General features: G+C 54.9%; 1 long non-coding RNA gene and 1 pseudogene across 1 annotated transcript; both read right to left on the bottom strand.

The window, feature by feature from the left end:
- Positions 1–7,482: 7,482 nt before the first annotated feature.
- On the bottom strand, positions 7,483–7,670 carry LOC116280390 (small nucleolar RNA U3; annotated as a pseudogene).
- LOC140695913 (uncharacterized) lies at positions 7,486–10,893 on the bottom strand. Its single transcript, XR_012071755.1, has 3 exons — positions 10,829–10,893; positions 9,176–9,366; positions 7,486–7,842 (listed from the first exon to the last, which is right to left on the bottom strand). It is a non-coding gene; the product is annotated as an uncharacterized lncRNA (long non-coding RNA).
- Between the last annotated feature and the right edge of the window lie 5,743 nt (positions 10,894–16,636).

Genomic DNA, 16,636 nt, shown 5'->3' with positions numbered 1-16,636 from the left:
CCTGGCCATGAATCGGACCCTTGAACCTGAGCCGCAGACCCCGCGGGGTGGGACCCACTGGGCCGCGGCCTTTGCTGGGTTCCCTCGGCTCCCTCTCCCTCCTGTGCCCCCGGGCGCCCTCTGGCGGACCCAGTCGGAACCTCACAGACCTGTGAGCCGACGCGTGGGCGGAGAGCAAGACCCGCTTGGGGGCCGGGAGAGGGGATCCCCTGACCTGCGCGCGCCATCCCGCCGCGATCCGAGCCTGGCGTCCCCCTGGCGTCATCGTCCTCGCCTCCGTCGCCAGCACCGGCACTGCTCCGGCCCTTTAGGAGAGCAAAGCTCACTCTTAGACTGAATGTAGAACTAGGGGTCACCATACACCCCCTCCCGATGACCCAGCCCCCCTCCAAAGCAGGATGACTCCTGTGTCTGAGTCAGAGTCGGGGTCCTGAGGCCCCTGCTGAGATGGAAAAGAGTCTCCAGCCTCTTTTTGGAGAGGGCAAGGAAGGGGAGGGGTCTGAAGGCCACCAGTGGTGGGTTCTAGCTCCTGTCTGCCACCGACTTCAGGCCAACTACTCTCCCTGAGCCTCAGGGCCTCCTCAGTAAAATCCGGCTAATAACACCACTTAACCTAGTAGGGTTTGCAAGGATTCCGAGTGCCCGAATGCCCTTGAATTCTACGCGTGGAGCCTGGCACACAGAAAGAGTTTCTGAGGCTGGAAAACAGGATTGGAGTAGAAGCCAGGCTCTCCTTCCTTCAGCCCCTCACCCACGGGAATCTACTTTCCTTTGGCACCTTTGGGTCTCCCTTCAGCCTCTTCCCAGGGTCAGGGAGAGGGGCTAAGACTGTGCACACTATCTCCACTGCAAGGTGAGGGGTGGGGCCCAGCAAGGAACAGACTTCCCTAGTGGTGGGGCAGCATGTGGGGGCATTGCACCCTGGAGTGCGGGTCTCCAGCCCACCCCCAAAGCCTCCACCAGCCTCAGTCAAAGCTTCCAGGTAGGGCTGCTTTGCAGCCAGTGGCCCTGCGATGGAAAGCTTGGGGTCCCCTGGAAGCATCCTGGGGAAATGCAAGAGTCCCTTCCCTTGCATGGTAGCCTTTGCTGGAAGGCACTCCTAGCCCGAGAATGGGGATTCCCTTTCGAAAGCAAAGCAATGTTCCCCACCCCACCCATCCCAGAGCCATCCCAGAGCCTCTTCCCATCCTGTCTGTCATGGGGGCTTCTAGATTCTTCCCTTGCTTCAAGTCTTCCTCTTCCTCCCAACACACTGACGCCTCCCATCTTCACCTCCTTCCCTCCGCAGTCCACCCAGTGGTCCAGCCTGTCACTGACAACCTTCTCCAAGGTTCTCCCATCACTCCTGCCTAGAAAAGCCCTATAACCGTCTTGCTTTGGGGCAGGTTATGGCTTCTGCAAACTCATTACCTCCACTCTCAACTGGACTTTCACCGAGCCCAACAATCCAGTTTCCCTGTGCTCCTGCCCCCTCTCCTCAGTGGCATTTCACACACCCAGTCTTCTGAAGCCTTCGCTCCACTCCCCTCCCCAAGCCAAGATCTCCCTGCCACTCACGTTTTGGAGAAAAGAGAAGCCATCACCTGGGAACTCTCATTTCCAGCCCCCAAATCTTCCATCCTCTGCCCCCAAGCCCACCTGTACTCTCTCCACCTGTTACCATGAAAGAGGCACCTTCTGCCTCACAACAGAACCACTCTTGGGCTCCAAAAGCCATCTTCTTGCCCTTCCTGGCTCACCAACCTCCCTCTCTTCTGGATCCTTCTTCAACATTCCAAAGGATTTAAATCTCCTCCAACTGAAAATATGAATACAGCCAGCTGCCTGTTGGCCCCCAGCTGCAGCGCCATCTTTCTCCGTCTCCAAGCCTCTGGAAAGGGGGACCTGATCTGTGCTTTGCCTTTGGTCTTACTTCCTCACCTTCAGTCACTGCTTGATGCACACCAAGGCCGCTCCAGCCAAACTGCTCCTGCCAAGACTGGCATCCTCCTGGCCACTCCCCCAGTGGACATTCCCCCTCATCCAAGGGGGCTCTCTTCAGCAGGTGACCTTGTGGACCACTCCCCCTTTCTGCAAAACTGACATGTGTCTCAGCTTCCCACCTGGACCCACATTCCATGTCTAAAATGAAACCCCAGTCTTCCCCCAAAACCTGCTCCCCCTCCGGTGGCCTCCCGCAAACTCAAGACCTGAGTGTCCCTGGTGACAAATGCCTCTCAGCTTACTCCATCTCCTCATCCTGGCCAGATCACCTCAACTTCTCCTGCACATGGCCACCTCTTCCCTTCTTCCCTGCCACTTTCCTGGCTCAGGGCATCAGTACCATCCACCTGGGACACTGCACCTCCCAGCACCCCGCCCCTACAAGGCTTTCTCCCTGGAAACCATTTTGCACTCAGTGGCCCTTTCTAAACTCATGATGTTACATCCTTTGGGGGCTGCCATTGCCCTCAGCATAGAGCTCAAACCCTTCAGGGGACAACGAGGCCCTTCATGGCCTACCTGATGCTTTTCCAACTCCTCTGAGCTCCCCTCCCCCATATCCTGTCCCAGCCAAATTAAACTATGTACAGTTTCCAGAACACTCCGTGCTTTAGGACCCTTTTTTTTTTTAGTTCCTCTGCTTGAACTGGTCTTTCTCTTTCAGGCCCCCTCGAAAGCCTTCTCCGATGTCATGTCTAGGAGACATACTCCTACAAGACATCCAATATAATCTCATTTGTTCAGCAAATATTTGAGCACATGCTATGTGCAGGTAGAATTCTCAGAACTGGGGATACAGAGGTGCACGAGACAGTCTCTGCTCCTCAGGTACTCACATTCTGGTGAGGGAAGACAGACAGGAAACAAGCAAACTGATACATTAATAGACCATTTCAAAGAACAGTAAATACTATGAACAAAATAAAACAAGCTAACGAGAACAGAGAGTAGCTGGGGGTGGGAGTTAACATTGAGTAGAGGGGTCAGTGAAGACATTTCAGAGCATAAGAGGAGCCAGCCAAGAGCAGATCTGGGGGCAGAGTGTTCCAGACGGAGGGGACAGGTGGGGCCATGGTCCTGCAGTGGAAACAAGCAAGGAGGCCAGGGTATTTGGAGTAAAGTGAACAAGCAGAGTGTGGTAAGAGGTGAGGACCACTTAGGGCTATGGCAGGATTTTGGATTTTTTTTTTAAGTGCAATAGGAAGACATTGGAGGGAGTAAACAGTAGCATGACATGATTTGTCTTAAAGATTGCTCTGGCTGCAGCTCAAAGGGTGGACCATGGGGGCAAGGATGGAAACCTGGGAGAGTCTCATAGCGGGAGATGATGGTGGGCAGGGTTGAGATGTATCATGGAGGCAGAGCCCACAGCCTTGTAGGGTTAGAGTTGAGAGACAGAGCGAGGAATCAGGATGACTCAAAGGGTACGCAGGTGGGCTGGATGATGGATTAGGTACTGAACGGGGAAGACCTGAAAAGGAGCAGTAGAAGGTGAAATTGGCTTCTGCACTGGATCTTATTTTGAGCTGCCTTTTACACTTCCAGGTGGAAAGATCACAGACCAGACCTGCTTGGCTGTGAGTTCTGAGGCAGGGACACCTCCGCTTCCTTCAGCATTTAATCCCCAGCCCTAGAGCAAGGCCAGCCGGACATAGGGTGGGCTCTCAGTAGAAATGTGATGAGGTCACTGACTACGGTGAGCTGATCAAGCACCTGAACTCCTACTTACACTCTTTTTTGCCCCCAAATATGATAAGACATACTCTGCAAAGGTACTCTTGGGCCAAACTCAGAGAAATTCTAAAGCAGTGGTTCTCAAAGCATGGTCCCTGGACCAGCCAGCATCAGACTTGAAATTGGTAATAATGCTAATTCCCTCCCCATACCTACTGAATCAGAAACTCTGGGAGTGGAGGTCAGACCAAGTCTTTCAGGCGATTTTGATGCCAGCTAAAGTTTGAAGCTGCTATTCTATGGGGCCTAAGTCCTCATTCCTGGGGTAATGTAGAATATATAGAAAAAAATGATTATTTGGGTCCATCTGGGTGAATAGGACCCAGACCACCCTGGACCAATACCTACAACATGGGTTTCTCCCCCTACATCTTCACTCTCATCCCTCAGCCATTGTAGTTCTGGCCATAGCCAGGTGGTGGCGCCAGAGCCTCAGGCTCCACTCCGGCTTCCAGAAATAGAGACTGGGGAAGAATTGTCCCCTTCCCCAGCACCTTCTTCCCGCTGGGAGCTTCAGCTCCATGGCCTGCCTACTGGCAAAGGTTTTGTAGAGTGACCTTCATCAGGGAGAGGGGCACTGAGATTGGCACACCTAAGGTGAGGGCCAACCCCCTCTTCCGGGAGGTTAGGAAGGTGGGCTAAAGGAGCCCCCTAAGTCAGAGAGAAGTCAGGGATGTCTGGCCTGTGGAACCTGGGGATCAGGAGCCCAGGCAGGTGGCTCTGGCCACACCCCCATTAACTCTCTGCCTTCCCCGCCCAGCCTAATGCGAGGTCTCAGGTGCCGCTTCTCTGCCAATGGGTGGGGGAAGCCTAGAGATACCCCAGAACCCAGACAGCACCCCAGGGTTGGGGGTCCTCACAACTGACAGCCAAGCAGGATGGGAGCAGGGGGCCCATGGCAGAGGGGAGGCATGGATGGAGCTCTTACCAGTTGCTAGCTTCACGTCTCCTTGGTTGGGGGCTCTCTGGGCCCCTGTCCTGCTTTGTGGGTCTTGGCCAGAGGAAGAGCCCACACCTCGCTCCTGGTCCTGGTGCAGCTCGCAGATGGGGGTCAGGAGCCCCAGCAGGCTAATTCCCACTCAGGCTCCAAGCCTGGGCCTGGTTCCAAGAGGACCCAAGGCTGAGCACAGTCTTGCCCCCATCTGCTCCCCTGCCATCTTCCCTATTTGAGGGGTGACTGAGACCCCCAAATCCCACTTGGAGTCACAATTTCACTTAGATCTACCATATCTAGGCCTCTGCTCCAGGAATCTGCCCATGCCCCCCCCCATCTCCAAGGGTCCCACCCAATGCCCACCCCACCCCAAAGGACCACCCTCTCCCTCTCGGCCATGCCCTCCTCTCCCAGGAGCCCAGATGTGGAGCTGTCCTCCTCTGAGGCTCTGCCTCTGTCCTTAGGAGGCTGGGGCCCGGCCAGCTGTTTTCCCCAGGCAGCCAGCTGTTTTGCCCATCAGGAAGCAGCCCTGGCTCCTCTGCTAAAATCTCTTGCTGCGTTGCTGCGGCTGGGCTGCAGCGTGGCAGCCCTGCTGGGCCAGGGCCTGGGAGCTGTTAACTCCTCTGGGCCCAGGCAGCCCCTTCCCCTCCTAGCCTGATCCCTTCTGCCTTCCTCCGACCTGCAGGGGTAGCCTGTTACAGGACTTCTAGAGACCCCAAGAAGAACAAGTATTGCTGTCCCCACCCTCCATGCAACAACTGCTAACCCACAGCCCCTCCCCTCAACAGAGCCTTGTCCTCAGGTGACCCCAGGTGAGAGGAAGGTTCAAAGGGATAAATATTACCACATGCAGAATAATAATAGTAATAGCCATCGTTAACTGTCTGCTGCATGCCGGGCATCGTGCTAAGCACTTTAAACGGATTCTCTAATTTTCACCACAGTCCTGTGAAGTAGGGAATACCTTCATTTTATAAATGAGAATAGTGAGGCAGGTTAAAGCTAAGTCACTTGCCAAAGCCCACCCAGAATTGGGGTTTGAAACCCAGATTGGGCTGCCTGCCTCTCTCTGGCCAGCCCTGGTAACTCCAAAATCCCTGTGGGTGTTGCTGTATATGTTTCCCCAACCTTCTCACCCCAGGTTTGCTTTCTCTGGTCTGGGCCTCAGTAGCGCCATCTGTGAAATGGGAAGCTGGCGGATGGAATTAACACCACCACCCACTCCGTTCTGTAGGCTGAGTCTGGTGTGGTGCCAGGCTCTGTGCGCAGCACCTTCCAAGTATTTATTAGCAGATCATTCCTCTCAGTGACGGCGGTCAGCCTGGGCTAGGATCCCAGCGTTGCTGCTTCCCGGCAGTCTGGCTTTGGGCAAGTGACTTTACCTCTTAAAATCTCAGTATCCAAAGCTGGAAAATGGATATAAGAACAATATCTACGGTGTCCTTGATTTTGTTGTGAAAAGGATGAGATAATTCGGGCAAAGTGGTGAGCCCGGTATCCAACACAGAGGAAGTGGGTGGGAACTGTTACTCCTTACTATTATGACTATTAACCACAATCTGGAAGGACCTGAGTGGCCCATCCACCCCTGTGTGCCCCCGTGCCCAGCACGGAGCTGGGACATAGAAGGGCACTGTCATTTCTTGTAAGTGAATGAACTGTGGTCGGGGACAGCAGGCTGTGAGAGGGGGCACACCCCGCCCAGATCACACAGTTATGGGGGGAGAGCAGTGGGAATCCCGACACACCCTGCTCTTGACTCTTCCTGAGGTCGGAAACTGGTCTGTCGGGAAGGGGAGGCGAGACGAGGGAACAGGGACAATCCTGGGGCTGAGCAGCCCAGAAGGTGACTGGGCCATGGCTGGGTGGGATCTCAGGGTCTGGGAACGACCCCTCAGGATGCAGTGACCCGTGCTCTCCCCCTTTGTCCCCTCCCCCCTGCCCACCATGGGTCAGCTCCCTGGTCCCAGCCTAGACATCTGGAACTGGGGCAGACAAAGGGCTGAGAAGAGGGACAATAACCTTCTGTCCATTTTCAGATGTCGGGCCGGGCCTGGCCAGGGCTGGGGGCCGGAGCCCCGGCAAGGCGGTGCCAGGCCCCCCGCGGGCAGCGGACAATGTTGGCAGTGATGGAGAGGAGCCATTTCAAAGCGTTTTGTTCCTGCTGACCCCCTCCCCCCAACATCTCGCCCCAGCTCGGGGTGAGGCCCCAGCCCCACCCCCAGCCACCCAGGCCCCTGCTCCAGGCGGCTTGGGGACCGGCCACATTCTTGACCTCAGGGGAAAAGTTTAGACTCTTTGCGCCCTGGGCAACAATAACAGTGTCACAGAACTGATTTAGGAGCAGCACTTACCATCACAAAGCAGCAGACAAAGAGCCAGAGCTGAGAACGCCGGGCCTCTGCGCCTACTCCTTCAACCGCTGCTCACTTCTCTCCTGGCCCCTGCCTGGCAGGACTGGGTGCCAGGGCCCAACCCTGGGCACATGGCCCAAGAACTTGAGGTGGGAAGGAGCGAAGGAGAAGAGATGGGGGGCCCAACTGGGATGAGGGGACCTGAGAGCTTTTCTGCTGTGTGACCCCGAGAAAGTTCTGGGCCTCAGTTTCTCTACCTGTAATAAGGAGGCTAAAGTATAAGGCTGAAAGCAGGAGGCTCTGATCCCGCAGGCAGAAGGGTTTCAGTGATGACGCCGATGACGGTGATGGTAAGGATTTACCATTTCATTTTCAGCACTTCACAGGTTTCACAGGTACCAGGTACTGTGATCACGGACCCTTTCTGACTTAACCTCCCCATTTTTCTTCTTCTTTTTTCCTTTTTAAATGATGGAGAGCACTCAGGCAGCATCCTCTCCCTCTCACTCTCCCAGAAGAGAAGGACAATTATCAAAGGCAAATGGTAGTTGCAGAAGCAAAACCAAGAGCAAGTTTCACACTCAGAAGGGAACCCCTCACTTCCTCCTTATGGTTTCCAGTAACTTGGAACAAACTACAGAAATGATTCCTGAAAGTAGAGTTTTTCTTCCCCTTTTATCATTTAATCCTCATCAATCTCGCAAAGCGGGTATATCATTCATCTTAGTTTACAGTTCATAACTGAGGCTCAGAGAAGCTAAGTCACTTGTCCAGGGTCACACAGCTTGGAGGTGTGGAGTCAAGACCAGAGGGAAGGCTGGTTCTCTTCTGATTATACTGCAGGGGGAAGGAGAGAGGGACAACAAGGCAGCTGGACCCTGGTGAGTCCTGGGTGGGAGGGCCCCTCCTCCCAGCCAGAAGGCTATGAATAAATAAATGTCTGATTATCCCCAGAGGGAAATTCCACCCTTGGAGCAGGTGCCTTTAAAAACTAGATTGATTCTTGTCTGTGAGCAGAGGTTGGCCTGGGCAGACACCCAGATGCAGGGGATTGGACACAATGACCTCTAGTGGAGACCTCCTAGGAATTAGGAGAACATTTAAGGGCTCAGGGCTATGGAGCTGTGAGTTCAAATCCTAGCTCTGATTTTCCTGGCAGTATGTCCATGGACAAGTCACTTCAATTCTCTGTGCCTCAGTTTTCCAATCTGTAAAACCGAACCCACCATGTAGGAGTGTGGTGACCATTCAGCGGAGTACATGGAAGGCCTTAGAGTAGCACCTGACTTAGTAAGGGCTGCATGTTTCTATTTGGCAAGGTCCTCCCAGCTTGAGCCCACAGCCAGGACACTTCAAGGTGGGCACTGCGGGGACACTGGCATGCAGTCAGCTGTTGGCCTTGCTTTCCAAGGTGTGGTTGGGCTTTGATTACAGTATGAGGGACTATGGCTAGACACTGAGATCTAAGGGGGTCCTATTCTCTGGGATCTATAAGACAAAGGCCAACCATGGCTTCTCAGGGACCATCAGAAGAGACTGTGGCCAAGAGTTGCTTGGCCCTAAGCATGGTGCCTAGAGACAGGATAGAAAGGGACAGAGGCACTGGGAGGTGCTGTCCAGAGCCTGCCCCTCCTCCTATCCCTTAAATCCAGAGGGACCAAACTGTATGTGGAGAGGGAAGGAGAGGTGGCCGAGCCTGGCGTCCAGAGCACAAACAGCACTGCCCTCTGCATTGTAAGGGGGACTGGCGGGTTTGAGTTCCAGCTCAACCAACTTGCTGGGTCACCCAGGATGAGTTGCTACCTCTCTCTGAGCTTGTGCCAGAAATCTTTAGAATCCAAAATGTTCAAAGGAGACCATGACAGGAGCCTCTGTGATTCCGCAGGTCTAATCAGAAAGCTGGCTTGGAATCCAGAAGTCCTGCTCCCCAGATTCCAGCACCTCCTGTCCCCCTCCATCCCCGGACTTTACCTCCAGCTCCTCTACTCATCCCTTTGGCTCCTCTCACCAACCTACCAGTGCCACATACACCGCAGGGAGTGAGACAGTCCAACAGAAAATGTCACAGATTTCTGGGGATGCATAGGGTGCATGGGGTTCCCAGGAGCCCAAACAAGGACAGCCTCCCTGATCCCTCACTGCCTGGCTGTGGGGCTAGAGGAGCACTCACCTGGGCAGAGCACTGTGGGGTCTCCTCGGCCTGGGAAGTGGATGGCACTGCTGGGGCCGTCTCTGGTATTAGGTGACTTCCCCACCCAGTTCCTGCTGCTGAGGAGGGCTGGTCAGGCAGGCCCTCAGGTGCCAGACGGCCCTTCCCGGGCACAGATTTTCCTGGCATCTGCTGGGCAGGAAGGGCACTGGCTGGGGGTTGGGCAGTGGGGCAGGGGAAGATTCAGATGAAGGTGTCTCCTAGAAGGCTTGTCCCCAGTCCCTAAACCCACTCCCTTTCTGGACACTGTGGCCAAGGGTCCAGGAAGCCATTGGCCCTCAGGAACCAGGAAAGGGTTGATCAGGGGAGGCTGAGATGAGTCCAGGCCCCTGCCCCATCCTGTCCCCCACTCCCCCCAGCAGGCCAGCACAGCCCAGGCTGAGGTGTTTGCTTTTCCTGTCTCCACACTGACTCCATTCAGAGCGGTCTTTCTCCACCCCCGGCCAGCAGCCAGCGAGCCAGGGCACCAGGGAGAGCGATCACCGCCCCCACCCTCCCGCCTTTGCAACCCTTTTCTGCCATCTTCACTTCAGGAACATCAGCCCCAAGGGCTTCCTAGTTTTGGGGGGAATGGGGCAGAGGGGGCCCACCCCAGAGGAAAAGAGGGAAAGTGAATGGAGAAGAGGGACATGCAGTGAGGTCAGGAAAGAAGAGAAGAGGATAGGGTTGTAGGGGGCCTGGCAGGAGTGCAGGGCTCCTAATGGAGGAGGCCAGGGCAGAGGAGGGGGGTACAGAACTTGAGCCACAGGGCGGCGGGCTGGCAGGGGAGGCAGGGAATGCATTTACGGGCTGACCCGGGGCCTCACACCTGGCTCTGTGCAGTCCAGGTGGCCAGGGCCTGAGGCAGACCCTGAGGCTAGGAGCTCCTGACTCCACCGGAAGAGCAGCCTCCTCCTCATCCCTGGGCCAGGGGCCCAGGAGGGCCTGTGACCTGGTCTGGGGACAGGGGAAGGAGGAGGGTGAAAAGTTTCCCCAAGTCAGAAGGCCATGGGGGAGGCATCTCAGGGGGTCCTGCTCTTTGCTCTCTCTGACTGTCACGTTGGTACATAAAGGGGGTAGAAAGGTCAGATGTGGCTTTTCAGGCCCGTGGGAAAAACTCTGCCCATTTCCCTAATCCATATTTATTGGTGTGAGACACTGGGGTGGGAGGAAGCCCCCCACCCCTACCCGTCTCCCGGCCAGGCCAGGTTAGCTCTAAGAACAGGCTCCATGTCACCCAAATCCTACTCTTTGTCTCCAGATTGGCTCCAGAGTCCTCCCCCTTCCCTCCTCCCCTTTGCTCCCCCCACCCCCCTTTGGGGTTGCCAAGCAACCGTGGAAGGGTAGCCGAGATATTTTCTTTATTACAAGCAAAAGCAAGACGGCATCATGGCCCCAGGAGGGGAGCAGGGTTGGGGTTGGGGGAGAGGGAGTCCTGTGCTCTGGGGGACCTCAGTCTGCTCATGGGCACGGGCAGTGGGGAGCCAGTCCCTTAGAGTCCAAAAGAAGGGCGAAGATGGAAGAGAGTGGTGGTGGTGGTGATGGGGTGAGAGGGCGGGGGCACCAACGTTGATCCAGTCAACATAACGCGAAAATCAGCAGCAGTGCTCAGAGCCCCGGGCTGGAATCCCTTACCTGTCACCCACCAGCTGTGCATTCTGGGCCAAGTCACTTCCTTTCTCTGGGCCTAAGTCTCCTCCTGGATAAAATGGGAATAATAACTGTATTACCTCATTTAATGCTCACATTAACCCCATGAGCCATTTATCTTTCCCATTTTACTGGTTAGGAACCTAAGGCTCGCCAGAGATGTGAAGTGATGCATCTTGCAGGTGAGTGGCAGATTCTTGAGCGCTAACTATTCTCTCAGTAACAGCTTTATTGAGATGTAATTCACATACCATACAATTGGGCCATTTTAAATGTATAATTTAATGGTTTTTCAATGTAGTCAGACTTGTGCAACCATCGCCACAATCAACTTTCGAACATTTACATCATCCCAAAAAGAAACCCCACACCCATTAGTTTTCACTCCCTACTCCCCTCAACTTCTCCTCCCTCCAGCCCTAGGCAATCACTAATCTGCTTTCTGTCTCTATAGATTTGCCTATTGTGAATATTTCAATATTCAGTATTTCAACATTTCAACTGGAACCAGACAATATGTCTGAGTCCCAACTCTTAACTTCCAATGGCTCCGACATTACCAGGTGCTGGACAAACAATTAGAGGTGTCAGACGGTGGTGTGGGTAAGAACATGGCCTTTGCTGATAGCCAGACTTGGATCTAGAACCTGGGCTCTGTAACTGGGGGAGTTACTTCCTCTCTCTGGGCCTCGGGTTCCTGGTTGTACAATATGGACAGTAATGGCATCCTCACAAAGCCTGTAGTGACCCATGAGAAGGGCTTAGAACTTATATGGTCATTTTTAAGTGGATTACAATGATCCGTGCATCTGTCCATCTATTTGTCCCTTTACCCAGGCATTTAATAAAAATTAGCACCTTCTAAGGGTCAGGCATTATTCTAGATGCTGGGAATACAGCAACAAACAGGACATGATCCTTGTCCTCACAGGGCTTACGTGCTAGTGCAGAGACAAATTCAACGGTGGGAAAATAACAGGCTTTCCGAGAGGGATCCCTGTACTGAGGACAACAGCACAGCATGATGGGATGAAGCATCCCAGGTGTGGGGAGGTGGTTACCTTAGTTTGGAAGGCTTCCCCGCCCTGCCCTCACTCATCTCATGGAGAGGAAGATCTTTTGTAAACTGAAACCTACTATGTAGGGTGGAGGGGTTCTGATGATCCCCTCTGAGTGAGGACAGTGACCTGGCTTTGTCATCTTCTGAGATCGGGGATGTGTCAGGTTGCTAATTCATTTCCAAGGCAGGCCACTCAGCCAGTCACCACGTAAGAGCACTGACTACTCTTACAGAACTCTGCATGAATAGGGGACTGGGAGCCTGGGGGAGGAGCCAAGGACCTGGCCTAAGGGGGCACGCTGAGTCTTAGCAGGGCTCTTTCCTCTGTCCCAGGCCACAGTGAATCCTAGATTGATGGGAACAGGACTCTAGGACTGGACATATCTAGAACAGAGATGCAGCCTGACCAACCTGACCTGTCACCACAGTTGTTCCCTGGGTACCTGCCTGCCAGCTTGGTTCTTGAGCCTACCTCTGAAGCACAGAATCCAGGCTGCAGCAGGAAGGAAGCCCCCCTTTAGTGAGACTCACAGCAACATCTCCAGCTCCACACTGAGAACCCCAGCTGAGTGGCAACACTATGTACCCACAGTCAATTCTTTATTCATTTTATCCTTCATTCAATTGTCCTGTCTGTTTTTTATCCATCTGTCCATCCACCCATTCAATTATTACTCCTATAAAGCATTCATGGATTGATTCATTTGTTCAACAGACGTGTACTGAGCATATCCTTTGTGCTGGGTGCAGCGTTTGGTCTAGTCCTTGATCCAATGCCAGTCCTGGTAGGAAGGGCATGCCTAACTGGCAGTGTGGGTGACTTTGCCGCCTTCCTGAGAGCTGGTCTGACTCAATAAGGGAGAAGGGAGAAAACAGGGGCTAGGAGGAGTTGAGTGCATGCCTGAGCCTGAAGATGTATCTGTGTGTGTGTGTCTGTGTATGTGTGTGTGTATGTGTGTGTGTGTTGAAAGATAATGATAAAACCTGACTGCAAACAAATGCAAGGTGTGTTTGGCCCTTCCCAACACCACAACCACCTAACCATCTCTAGGGAGGCAGGGATAATGGCCCCATTTCACAGAGGCAACAACTAAGGTTCAGTCTGTTGGAATCACTTGCCTGGAAGCCCAAGGTAATGTTGCCTCTGCCAGCCGCTTTCTTCCCTGTTGGAATGAATCGCTTAGTCTTTTATAATCCCAGAGAATGTTGTTAATATTTCAGTTAAAGTGTTTTCCTGTGGCTCTGCTCCTTTCACTGGGGCTGGCTCTTTTCACTGTGTGTCTGTCTGTCCACTTGTCCACTGGATGGATACTTCTGGACAGGCAACATCAGACTCTGTTCATCTTTCTCTTCTCCTACCCCCAGCCTCCAGCATCCACATACGACACCACAGGTGCTCCCTCAGTGTTACTCACTGCCAAGTGCCTTGTCTGACTGAGGTCACTCGAATGGTCAAGAACAGTTTGGGACTCTGCCATTACCTAAGCCCAGGCCACTGGCAGCTATCGCCTGCAAACAGGCAGTAGCCTAATTGGTCTCTGTCCTCAACCAGCTCTCCCCTATTCTGTCCCCGCACCGGCCCCCACCCCCATTCTCTACACTCTAGCACCAGCAAACCTTTAAAAATGTAAATCTGAACTTGTCAGGTCTTTCAGGATCCCCACTGCGTTTAGGTTAAAATCACAAATTCTCCCAGTGTCCTACAGGGCCTGGCAGGGTCAAGCTCAGCTCCAACTCCACCTCCCCTTCGTGCTCCAGCCACGCCAGATCTCTTCCTTTCTACGAACTCACCAAGTTCTTTTTCGCTTGTTAGCTTTGGCGGTGCTGTTCCCTCTGCCTGGAACAGTGCCCGCCTCAGCGCCCCGCCCGCCTTCACCTCACTCTCCGCTCCTCGCTCCTTGGGTGGGCGGCTCTCCCTCCCTGGTGCTCTGCCTCTGCTGTGCATCCCCTTTGGGCACATCTGCCCATGGCCATCTCCAACTAGCACACAGTAGACATACTATAAATACCTGTTCAGTGACTAGCGGGAGGACCCTTCTAGGCTCCTCAGTTTCCCTGAGGGTGCCCAGGACTGAAGGCTTTAAGTAGCTCCTCCTGACCCACTGGTGCGGAGACTACTCTTGCCCTCTCCATCGAGGCTGTGTTTCTGCCAGGCTGGGGTGGGACTGAGACTGGATTATAATTTATAAACAGACACTGGGTGCCCCCTGAAGTTTCACCGTTTTGGATGTGCATTTATGCCAGTCCCCTCCATATCTGCTAAGTAAAGGCTAGGAATCTATAGTGTGCAGTGGGTTCTAGCTCTGGCTCCCCCACCTGCCAGCTGGGGACTAGGGACTTAACTGCCACCAATCTCAGTTTTTCTTCACCTGTAAAATGGGGCTGACAATAGTGCTTATTTCCCAGGGTTGTTGTGAGGAGTCAAGAGGTTCCTACCTTTAAGGCGCTTAGTGCTTGGTATATAAGGCACTTGTCATGGTTACTATTATTATTAGATGGCGCATTCCCAGAAGATGGGACCTGGTTAGTTAGGCTCTCTCTCTATAAAGCCTCAACTTCAAGTATTGCTCCCCAGAAGCCATATCTTTTCATAACTTTCATAAGAAACTCCAAGAAGTTTACATGGCTCATTTTTAAGTCTCTGATGGATATTCAATGCCTGGTTGTGCAGAGGGCACTGTACTAGGCTCTGGAGGCAGTAAGATCAGTAAGACCCACTTCCTGTCCAAGAGAGGAAAACAGACCAAAAGAATCACAGTTCGGGGGGGCTTGTGTTGGTAACCCACAGACTGTGAGGAGAGAAGAGGATTTCAGGACAGGGGCAGGGATGCTTTGGGTGTCTGGGAAACCCTGAGGTAAATGGAGAGCAGAATGTATGGGAAGAATGACCACCCAGTTCCTTTCACGGTGTGATTCATTGGGAGATAGGCTGAGTGAGCTCTGCAGGTGAAAACTGGGTATGCATCCCTCAGAGGACCGAGAACCTTCTCTGCACCAGACCTGGCTGGGGTCAGGTGGGGTGGGGACATATCAGACCTAGACAGAGCCTCTGCCTCCTGGACCAGTGGGCTGTCTAGTGGAAGGGACAATGACAAGACAAGAATTAATAGATTCCATGTTCCTCTCACACCCTCCTGCTGCCCCCACCCCTACAACCCTGCTAAAGCTGAGATATCCAGGAGCCTGCAGGAGGTATCCTGGGAATAAGCCCTTGTCCTTGGTCAGGGAGAGGGCAGACTCCAGATCCCCAGTGGGGGTGTGGTCTCTGGAGATGGCATCTTCAGCCTGGGGGTTGGGACTGCATCCCCTCCTCCCTTGTCCTGCAGCATAGCCTTTTAAGGGGGTGACCCTCTGACCTCTAGACTGTTCCCCCTCACCCTCTAGCTAGAAGCCCCTGGGGTAGGAGCTCAAGGCAAGGGGGCTCCAAAGAACTCAGGTTCAAAGACAGATGGGAGGCCAGGGTTGAGTCTTAAAAGACTCTGAGGTCCCCTGGGCACTCTTGGGGAGTTCTGCCAAGGCCAGGGGCCTGAGTTAGGTCCATGGGAGTGCAGGGCCGGGATGCGGGTGCCTGGCCCAGGAAGAGGGAGGGGGCGATGGGCAAAGGGTTCAGGCTAGAGAGCAGGCGGGGCATAGGGAGTCTAGGATGCAGGGTGGGGGTGGGAGGGCGAGGGGTCCGGCCTGTGCAGGGGGGGTGGCCCCCTGGGAGGGGCACGCTATGTCTTTAAGAGCTGCCTGAGCGCAGGTTGCAGCTGCCTGGCCAGCCCGAGAGACAGCGGAGATTCATTACCCGCCGACACAATGACCATTGATGGCCCCGTGGCGTTATTCAAATCCAGTACCAATTGCAGCCGAGCCCCTTTCTCCGCGCCAGGCCCGTATTGTTGGAGCGGCCCACTAAAAGCCCGCCCCGGCCCCAAGCCGCCAGAGGCGCCCGCTCGGGCTCAGCCCTGCGCCTCGCCTCGCCAGCCCGCCGGCTCCCAGCCCGGCTCCCCGGGCGCTGCAGGTGACCCGGCGGCGCATTCCAGCGCTCCCCGCCGTCCCAGCCACCGCCGCCACCGCTACCGCCGGCGCCCCGGCCGCGACTCAGCCACAGAGAAGCAGAGAGCGCCCAAGCCGGTGCGTGCGCGGGGCTGGGCGGGGACGGGGGACCCACGAGTCCAGCAGCCCGGACCCTGGGTTCGGAAATGCGACCCCGCCTTGGGCCCCTGTTTTCCGGAAACCCGGCGAACCCGGGGAGCCCAGGCTGGGGGCGGGGAGAGGGGCGTCAGGGTTCCCCGGGCCTGACAGAGATTTCCCCGACCTGGGCTGCGCAGACCAACGCGGGCTATTCTAGGGACCCCGGGCCGCGATCGAAGGATACACACGCCAGGGGCGATGGGGATCCCCACGCAGGGTCGGGATCCGCGTGCTTGCTCGTCCACCTTACCGGGATGGGCCGCGACTGCCGAGCGTCTGCGAGGTACGCGCAGCTCCGGAGATCTGGTCCGTTGCTTTTAAGGAGCGAAGCGGAACCCCGCAGGATATCGGGGCCCTGAACTCGGGGGCTTCGCCACTGATTGTCCAAACGCAATTCTTGTACGAGTCTGCGGCCAACCGAGAATTGTGGCTGGACATCTGTGGCTGAGCTCTGGGCGCAACAGGGGCGGGAGCCACAGGGACCGAGCTCACCGCGGGCAAGACCCCTTGGGGTGGCTGCTGGCTGGCCCCAGAGCGATGGTCGCGGCCCGGCCGTG

The sequence above is a fragment of the Vicugna pacos genome, chromosome 4, assembly GCF_048564905.1.
Source record: "Vicugna pacos chromosome 4, VicPac4, whole genome shotgun sequence".
Lineage (NCBI taxonomy): Eukaryota > Metazoa > Chordata > Mammalia > Artiodactyla > Camelidae > Vicugna > Vicugna pacos.
The sequence above is the reverse complement of the archived record's forward strand: the minus strand, read 5'-3'. Positions and strand labels throughout refer to the sequence as shown.